This window comes from Telopea speciosissima, chromosome 2, assembly GCF_018873765.1.
Source record: "Telopea speciosissima isolate NSW1024214 ecotype Mountain lineage chromosome 2, Tspe_v1, whole genome shotgun sequence".
Lineage (NCBI taxonomy): Eukaryota > Viridiplantae > Streptophyta > Magnoliopsida > Proteales > Proteaceae > Telopea > Telopea speciosissima.
The window spans coordinates 3994128-4002497 of NC_057917.1; the positions used below are offsets into that span (position 1 = coordinate 3994128).

Here is an 8370-nt window from a genome sequence, read left to right on the forward strand (position 1 = left end):
GGCAATGAGTTGGTGCCAGGTTTCGAGGCCTCTGCACTAGCGCGGGGCCAATTCCATCATCTAAGGGGTATATTTCAATTTGTAGGTGGATGGGGTGATCATTTCAAGGGGTTGTATGCAAGCGCATTCTGCACGCGATCATGCAGTGTTCTTTTTCCATATTAGAAACTTGGGAAAAAAAAGATTGTCAAGCTATGTAGCATACACTAGTACCTCCTTGTGTCTCTCTCTCCTTTCCCACAATAACGGTAGATATGTCATTTCATAGGAGGAGAGGAGAGAAATAGTCACAAGGATGTGCTAATGTACACTTCACATTCTAGCAGCCTTCTCTCTCCATAGACATTTTTAAGGACAAGGGGTCGTTGCCCGGTCAATTTCGATATTGTGTAAGAGAGAAATGGTTCGATTTTTCAGATCGGTTTCGGTTAGTTTTTACACTCCTACAGGCCTACACGCATTACATCGCGTGGGTCGGTGGGTATGACCTATCTCGAGAATGCAACTATAAGGTGGGACCACAAAAGTCGATACATCTATGGGACCCACTTCATCGATGGGATCTCAACCGTACATAGCTGAATTTGTTAACATATCCTTTTCGTTTCATCTCTATCTTAGTATTTTTTTTCCCTAGATTAGGAATGTAAGGCGTGAGGGTAACGATGATGAAGGAGCAGAAAGCTAGAAAGGGTTGCTGACAAATTAGTGGGTTACCAATTCACAGGTTACTTCAAAAAAATGAGCGAATCCACCTTTTACCGGCAAGAAGTGAACAATTTTTTATTGGCTCGATGATGCCGAACTTTGATTCTTTGATTAGAAAACATAAAAGCAGTTGAATGGTGTCTCGTGGAGAGTAGTTATGAGTGGTTGATATGGCTTTTGCTGCCTTATCGAGGTTAACGAATGGTCCCCCATAAAGATTTCTGATCGTCTCGTAGAGGTTGGAAAGGAATATTGAGAGGCTTTGGACAGCGTGGAAGGGAAAAGGATACTTACATAATTTATTATCCTCCTATAGTCTATTATTAGTTCCTGAGCAAAGGATTTTAGATTAGGAACTGGGGTCGATTTCAATTCAGGCCTGATTTGGTTCGATTTGTATTTTAATTCTATTGGGTTATTTTTATTTTGGAAATTTTTTTATTTGATTTTTGCACCTTATTTTAGTGAAATAGAAGTCAAAGAGAATAAAATTTCTGAAATAGCTAAGGAACTATTTCAATTTTGAGAAATTGAATTTGATTTCATTCTTGCTCTTTAATAAACACCATGTGTCTATTAAATTACCCCACATGATGAAAAGTAATAATTTCATATTAAACTAGAACACCATCCTTTTTATTCTCCTGATTGTCTCACCACCACCACCCTGCCACCAAGGAAAATATATTCTCAAAAATTGAACTACAAAATTACATGTTTTCTTATTCGTGAAATTTTTTAGATTGATGCAACAAAAACAATTTTAATTTCTTGACAAAAAATATATTTGTTGACTATTTCATGAAATCAATCCAAAATTGAAATAGAAACCATACCAAATCTAGCCCAATATCTGAATGACTTGAAATCGGTCCCCAAAGACCTTAGAATCGGCTCATCAAATTTGAAAACCTAACGATTCCGTCCAAAAAGAAGCCGTAAAATCAATCATTCTGAAATGTTCAAAATTGGGGTTGATCAAGACCGATTCTAATCCAAATCGGTTGATTCAACTGATCCAATTCCAATTCTTGAAATAGTGTTTCTGAATGAACAAACCTGTGTGGTGCAGGATTATAGGTATTGGTATCAATGGAAGTACTGGTTACCGTTGATACTGATTCCAATACCAAAATCGATATGATATGGATCGGGTCATATCAATGCATATTGGGCACAAATACCTATAGATGACTTTTATATAGGCAAACCCTCATCTCTATTCTACCTCGCCTTCCATGTAGAGCGGGAGCATTTCGAATTCAAAGTATAAATGAATATGGAAACCCGAATTTCACGGGTGCCATGGAATTACTTAGCTTAGAAACTGTTACAACAACAACCATAACCTTATCCCAACTAAATGGGGTCGGCTACATGGATCCGATAGATGCTATGACAGTATTAGAAATAGGAGAAATAAAAAGAGGAAAATGGAATTAAAAGAAAATAGGTAAATGTAGAAGTCAAAGCAATATTCAAAGCAACATCCTAGGAACAATCCCCTACAAGAGGTCGGCTACACGGGTCTTTGTCCTTTAAACAACTCTATCTGCGATCATACTAGGATCAAACCCCACCACATGCATAACCTTCCTTACCACTTCTCCAATAGTCATTTTAGGTCTACCCCTACCTCTTTTAGCTCCATCGAGCTGAATCTGGTCACTCTTCCTTATTGGTGCATCAATGGGGTCTCCGTTGGACATGACCATACCACCGCAATCGGCTCTCACAAAGCTTGTCTTGGATTGGTGCAACTCCCAAATCAATTCTAAGACAATCATTCTTTACTCTATCTCTTCTGGTCTTACCGCACATCCACCTCAACATCCTCATCTCCGCTACACTCATCTTATCTATATTACTCTTCTTAACTGTCCAACATTCCGCCCCAATAGGTCATAGCTGGTCTTATTACTGATTTGTAGAATTTCCCCTTAAGCTTAACAAGCATGCGTTTGTCACATAACACTCCCGAAGCACCTCTCCACTTCATCCACCCTACTTTAACTCTGTGGGACACATCATCTTCTATATCCTCTTCTTTGTTAATAATTGACCCCAGGTATCAAAAGCATTCAGTTTGTGGTAGCTTTTGCTCTTCCAGTTTCACCACTTCACCACCTCTCCTATTTGGATTGAAGTCACACATCATATATTCTGTCTTTGTTCTGCTTAACTTAAAACCTCTTGATTCCAAGTTTGATCTCCAAACCTCCAGTTTCGCATTAATCCCTTCTACTGTCTCATCGATCAAAACAATATCATCAGCGAATAGTATACACCAAGGAACCTCATCTTGGATGTGTCTGGTTGGATCATCCATGATGAGCGCAAACAAATAAGGGCTTAGAGCTGATCCTGGTGTAACCCAATTGTAATTGAGAATTCACTACTTTGGCTTTCTGCAGTTCTGACACTCGTCACCACACTCTCATACATGTCCTTAATTATACCCACATAGTTACTTGAGCTTCTCCTCTTGCTTAGAACCTGCCAAATGAGCTCTCTAGGGACTCTGGCATAGGCCTTTTCTAGGTCGATAAAGATCATATGGAGGTTCTTTTTGTGAGCTCTAAAAATTTCCATAAGCCTCCTAAGAAGGTAAATAGCTTTTGTTGTGGATCTCCCTGGCAAAAAACCAAATATGTTCTCCGATGTATCAGTGTCTTTTCAATAGCTTAGAGACTGTTGCGTCAAGAAATCACCATGGGTTGTTTTCTAGTACTGTAGCCTGCACAAGAGAACAGAATGAACACAAGAGAGCTGGTTTGTTCTAGCAGGGGACTCTCCGATGCTTAAGTCAGATCTCTATTAGTAACAGTTAAAAATAATCAAGATATCCTGGTAAAGGATTATACCTATGTATAGATAGTATTTATGGTAAGTAGAAAACGGTGAAGGAGAGTCCCAATCTGTTAGCCTTCTATTCATGGTAGGAGAATCAATTGTAGAGTCCCTTTAGGAGAGTGGTCCCTAATTAGCAGAGACCGTGGGCGCTACTCTACTAGTTTCCTTGTGGGAGTGGGTCATTGCCAATGGATTGATCCACCTCCACGTGGTAAATTTTGCTATTTTATTCCCGAACTCCTTACTGGAGCGGGCACGGATATGGCCCGATGGACCTTTAGTTGTCATAAGTCGCAACTGACCGATGCCATGGCGTGATTCCATTGGGTGGTTAGATTTAGGTATATCCATGGGAAAAAAAAAAAAACTCGACTGAAACCTGTCGAAACCATCAAGTTAAGTTGGTTTCATAGGTTTCTGAGACGAGTTGAAGTGGGATTTTATAAAATCCCTGGATTAGACCAGGTTTCGACCATATTTTGATGATTTCGACACATATGCCCATCGAAATTAGGGAAAATTTGGCTTGAAACTAGGACAGACAGGTATTTATGCCAGAAACTACCATAAACCAGGACAGACACTTAGTTATGTCTAATACCATTTAAGTGTAAATGTTTTTGTATTTGTATGTCATTTACTTAAGATATTATTCATAAATAAGCAATTACCCCCTATTTGAATCTAATAAAAATAGTTAAAAATCAAATTCTAAAAGGAAAAAAAGTCAACCCCTCAGTTCAAGAACAGAAACTGGATTTTCGATGGTAGGTGCAATTTTCAACTTTCTAATGTTGGGGTTTTTCTCAAATCTACAAATTTCACAAATCTTAATATGGTAAAACATTGCTAAAACCAAAAGTGCGGTAAAATATTAATTTCTTTTGATGTCCAAAAAAATATTTTCATTCAGAGTGATTTTGACAGTATTCGCACAGACCAAATTAAGTTTGACTGGTACATAACTCCTTCAATATAAATCAGATTTAAGCAATCTTGGACTTGTTGAAAAGCTATCAAAACAAATATTTCTAACAAGTCAAAGATTGCTTAAATCTTATTTATATTGAAGGAGTTGTGTTCTGATCAAACTTATTCGATACCATGTTCAAGAACAATATACAATATCAAACTTGGATCAAAACCACAAGTAATATTTTTAGTGGTCTCTATGTGAAACTGTTTACACCCCAAAATGGTTAGGTCTGGAGATGGACCCAATGACACAAGAATTGGCTGGTCCTAGACGACTAACAATAATTTGGCCCAAAGAAGCCGTTACGAGCCACGACGAGGTTGGCCCAAGAGGCGTGTTGTGAGAAGGATTCTTAGTAGCCATTATTAGTGAGTGGACGGTTGGAGATAGTAGTAGTGCGCCTTGGGAAGTGGACACGACAGGTAAGAGGGCCGAATGACTGCGTTGAGGGAAACGCAAAGAGTCATGAGCTATAAATAAGAAGCGAGAAGAGAATAGAGGGATCCTCAATCAATCATTCAAATTCTCGCATTTCTTTTATCTAGGAGTAGGAGTTGAGTAGCATAGTTCATTAGTATTCTTCCCCTTATTGCAAGGGTAGTCATTGTATTTTCATCCTTTGAGACGTTTCTTTTCAATAGAGTACTCTATTTTCATCAGAGATTGAGTTATTCTATTGTCTTCCTTACCTTTTGAATGCACTCAAAGTCCTTGGAGCAATCGAGACATAGGAAGAATTCATTGTTCGCCTGAAGAAATCTAGGTTTGGTTGTTGTTTCCAGCATTCGATTGGGTTTCAGTTATCAGACAGAAACTCTGCGAAAATTGAAACTAATGCATGGATTGAGTTTAAAATGCAAAAAATAGGCAACACAACAAAAATCAAGGCAAAAAAACAACTTATGGTCCTCGAAACCAAGGTTCGAATTTGCTTGGAAAAAGTCTCAAGTTTCGACTGAGATATGGTCGAAATCGAGACGAACTAGTTTTCTTGCTAGTCGAAACCCAAGTTTTTGAACCTTGATTACAAGCATGGTTCTAAATCTCGACAAGTTTTGACCAAGATGTTAGTAATTTTGCAAGTTTCGACATTCATGCCCATCAAAACTTGAGGTAACTTGACTTAAAACCAAGACAAACACTTATTTATGTCTAATATCAGTTAAGTAATACATTTACTTAAGATATATATTATTCATAAATAGGCAATTATCCATTTTTCCAATAAAAATAGTTAAAAAATAAAATTCCAAAAGGATAAAAAGTCAATCCCCATTCAAGAAAAAAATTTGGATTTTCGACGGTAAGTGCAATTTTCAACTTTTAAATGTTGGGGATTTTTGACAATAGGTGTATTATCGCGAATGCTGTCAAAATTGTTATGAATAAGAATTTTTTTTTTTAAACATCAAAACAAATGAACACTTTAATGTCCTTTTGGTTTTTAGCAATGTTTACCATATTAAGATTTATGGAATTCACAGATTTGAGAAAACCCTCAGTATTTAAATGTTGAAAATTATACCTACCACCGAAAATCCAGTTCTTGTTCTTGAACCGGAGGGTTGACTTTTAATCTTTTTGGAATTTGATTTTTTAACTATTTTTATTGGATTCAAATAAGAGGTTAATTGTTTATTTATGAATAATATATTAAGTAAATGAAATTACAAATGATATTTGGCATAAATAAGTGTCTCCTTTTGACACTATGATTCTTAGTATAATGTGTGGACGCTAGTAAACTTGGGTCAATAAACACAAATACCATTTTGAGTTTTTTTTTTTTGGTGAAGATAGTTCATGCATTGTGTATAGAATGTAAAAAATAGGTTGTATAGAAAAAACCAGAGCAAAAAAAAAAGCATTTCTGAGCCTCGAAACCACCACCTCGAGTTGAATTGAAAAAAAATCCCTGGTTTCGACCATATCTCGATTCCTGACTGGTTGAAATCGAGTTCTTGAACCTTGATTACAAGAAACTTCAAGCCTTTCAATGAAGATGGGGTACAAGGTATAATTGTTTTGCCATTATATCCTCACCGACAATATTTGAGAGGGGAATTACAAATTCACATGCATTTGGATTCCATGTGAATTTACAGAATTCACATTTTAAGATTCTCAACTGTCCAATAAAGGTGAGGGCAAAAGAAGTGTCACCAAGAAAAAGGGCGAGTTTTCGTACAGACGTGCATAGTGCACAATTATACTTTCAACCGTTAGATGGGCATGAACGTATATAGTAAACTGCCTTTTGCCCTCATCCAACTGTTGCAAGTGCACAAAACCTTTTGCCATAAGAAAATTTATACTTAAAAGATGTAGAAGTTATAGGTAGTTTGATCACTTCTCATAAACCATTGGTGATTGGTCCATGGGACTCCATGCTCGAGGATTTAAAAATCCAATTCGGGGGTGGAATCGGTTTCAGTCGATTCCGGTCCCAAAAAATCTTGAATCGGTCCTTTAACATATCAAGAATCAAGAATTATGACTCAAGACTGATCACGGCTGATTTCAATCCAAATTGGGCAATTCGATTTTTTAAAGGGTTAAATACGCATACCCCCTAAAATGCATCCAATATTCCTCATGCCCCCCTAAGGTTCTAACAAGTCACACGCACCTCCTGAAAATTCCACGTACCACCCTTACTTTACCCCCTAAAGCCATTTAAGTCCAAAATGCTAAAAAATGGCCAAACTACCCTTTCTTCTATCCTTTCTAAAATTTGAAAAAGACCTATTTGCCCTGACCTATTTGCTGAATTTTGAAAAAACCAAAAATGCCCTCATCTTCCCCAAATCATCATCTTCTTTTACAATGTAGATACCCTATACTACCACCACCACCACCGCCACCCACCATTAACATCATCACCACCGTGAAGCCCCACCTCCAACTCCTCCACCCTTACCAATTCCACCACCGAGTCCCCCTCCTTTGCCTATTCCTCCATCAACACTGCCGCCCTTACCAAATCTGAGAATCTCTTATGCTTTTGTATTGAACCATTCCTGATAATGAGCAAAGGCGTTTAAAGCCTAATCTGCCGAATGAAAGATCCAAAGATTAGGGTTACGCTTGCCTCCATATTGTTGACTCTTATATTTAGACATTTCATTTTTTTTTTTGGGGGTTTAATTTGTTTGTTCGAGAATAAGGTTTTTGGTGCGATGATTATAAAAATTCCTCATTCTGAATGCCATCGCCATGGCATGATAGACTCCTTAACACCCATAGAATATGAGCACCATCAAAATTTCATATTCTTTTATTCCTATTTTGTGTCAAGGTTGTCGAAATGGATTTCAATTGAAGTGATCGGTTGTAGTTGAAGATTAGAGAAAATGAGACTAAAACGGGAAAGTTGTTGTAACTTTATAAAACGATTTGGCGGCAGAATGGAGCTCAGTAACAATTGCCAGTTGCGAAACACGATAAAATTTCAATGGAAGTGATGGGTTTTACTTAAGATGAGAGAAGCTGAGAATGAAACGAGAAAGGGTTATGACTTCAAATAATGATTTGGATGCAAAAGGGTGTTAACTTTGGAAAAAATATCTATACTTGGTGGACCAAGGGCTTGGGTGCCCTAGTTAAGGGCTTTGCAGATGAGAATGGAAAGGGCGGAAATTCAGGGCCACGATCATGGAGTTGGTGGTGGAATCGAAAAGGTTGGCGATGCTGGAGGTGGGTTTGGAAAGGGTGGTGGAGCTGGGGGTGGATATGGTAAGGGCGGCGGTGTTGGTGGAGGAATAGGCAAGGGAGGGGGACTCGGTGGTGGAATTGGTAAAGGTGGAGGAGTAGGAGGTAGTGCTGGAGGTGGG

At 38.0% G+C, this 8370-nt stretch overlaps 1 non-coding gene across 1 annotated transcript; it reads left to right on the forward strand.

Annotated features, from left to right (window-relative positions):
* Positions 1-7707: 7707 nt before the first annotated feature.
* LOC122653326 lies at positions 7708-7796 on the forward strand. Its single transcript, XR_006331759.1, has one exon. It is a non-coding gene; the product is annotated as a small nucleolar RNA snoR8a (small nucleolar RNA).
* Positions 7797-8370: the final 574 nt, after the last annotated feature.